This window comes from Elephantulus edwardii, unplaced genomic scaffold, assembly GCF_000299155.1.
Source record: "Elephantulus edwardii isolate Elephantulus edwardi_28Jun2011 unplaced genomic scaffold, EleEdw1.0 scaffold02192, whole genome shotgun sequence".
Lineage (NCBI taxonomy): Eukaryota > Metazoa > Chordata > Mammalia > Macroscelidea > Macroscelididae > Elephantulus > Elephantulus edwardii.
In genome coordinates this window covers 5,181-6,703 of record NW_006401942.1, presented here as the reverse complement: position 1 = coordinate 6,703, position 1,523 = coordinate 5,181, and the positions used below count along the sequence as shown (strand labels likewise).

At 50.6% G+C, this 1,523-nt stretch overlaps 1 pseudogene; it reads right to left on the bottom strand.

Annotated features, from left to right (window-relative positions):
- Positions 1-8: 8 nt before the first annotated feature.
- LOC102863917 lies at positions 9-1,009 on the bottom strand (annotated as a pseudogene).
- Between the last annotated feature and the right edge of the window lie 514 nt (positions 1,010-1,523).

Below are 1,523 nucleotides of genomic sequence, written 5' to 3'. Positions count from 1 at the left end.
CCCTGCACAAAGAAGTCATGCCGAATGATGTCATCCAAAGTGGGACGATCTTCTGGATTTTTGGACAGCATGCTGGCTATCAAGTGCTTGGCAGGAGCTAGCAGGGAAGACGGCATTGTATACCTTGCTTCTCATATACGTCTACAGGTTTCTTTCAGACTTCTCCTTTCAAATAGACATCTTCCTAGTAACATTTTATACATTACGCAGCCTAAGGCCCAAATGTCTGATTCACAGCCATGTCCCTGTTTGTTGAGGACTTCAGGACAGTAATAATTTGGAGTGCCACATATTGTTCTCCTTCTATGTTCCAAGGGTTCCAGCCTTGCAGCCAAGCCAAAGTCTCCAACTTTTAGCTCCATGGCTTCATTGATAAAAATGTTTTCTGGTTTGAGATCTCGGTGCAAGATTTCTTGTTCATGTAGGTACTTGAGTCCAGACACAATCTGCCTGAGGTAGTATCGAACTTCTGGCTCCATCAACACCTTTCTAGCTTTCAAGATATGTGACAGGGACCTTCTGCTGCAGTGCTCCAGGAGGATGTAAATGTTTTCTTTATCCTCAAAGTAGTGATAAAACTGCACCACATGCTTATGGTGGAGAATTTGGTGAAGGTCTATTTCTTTGTCATTCCTTTCCCTTTGACGAGGTCTAGCTACTGTGCTGTGAGGAATGATTTTTGCAGCATAGACTTTGTTATTTGTCAAATATGTCATCTTATAACATTTTGCAAAGCCACCCTTGCCCAGCATTTTGCCTCAGCAGTAGCGCTTTCCCGTCGTGGGATCAACGATAATCTGTGAGATCTCTGTCCCAGAGTGGGAGTGTTGTCATGGTGGTCTGGAGCCACCAGCTGCACCTGAGGTGCGGGCTGCAGGGTCTGCGGCTCCTCCGGGTGCTGCTGCTGTCGCTCCTTCTTCGAGTGCCCGCTGCAAGCCTTGCCCAGCGCTTGCTCGCCCATCTTGGTGCTGGCAGCCGGCTGGTAAGTGATAGTCCTCAAGAGCTCCATCGCCACCTCGCTAGGAGGCACCGCCTGCTGCCACCTCCGAGGCGCGGACACACGTCCGAGTCTGCCCGAGTCCTTGATTTCCCCCCTCTGACAACTTCAAAACTGCACTAGGTGCCCTCTTCCACTTGTCTAAGTGTGAAAGCCAGGAGAAGTCTTATATAGGAGGGCGCCAGGGGGCGGAGACTAGAAAAGTGCGTCATAGACGACGCCCCGCCCACCTGGCGCCTGCTTGTGCACAGTTCTCAGCCCAAGCTAGGGACCTCTTACTGGGACCACTCAATGAGCCAGCGTGCCTGTCAGGCAGGTCTCCGGTGCTCTTGTCCTGAAAGGGAGGCCTGCTGCGGAAATGAGCCTCCCAGCTGCCCCCTAGACCACCACCCTGTTCTCCACATGCTCACAGCGCTGGCGTGTAAACTAGAAAACCAAAGGCTGTGGCTTGGCCCCGCCTCTCTCGCATCGCCCAGTCCCTGAATCAATTCTTTGTTTTCTGGAACTATTTGTTTTTTTTTTTTTT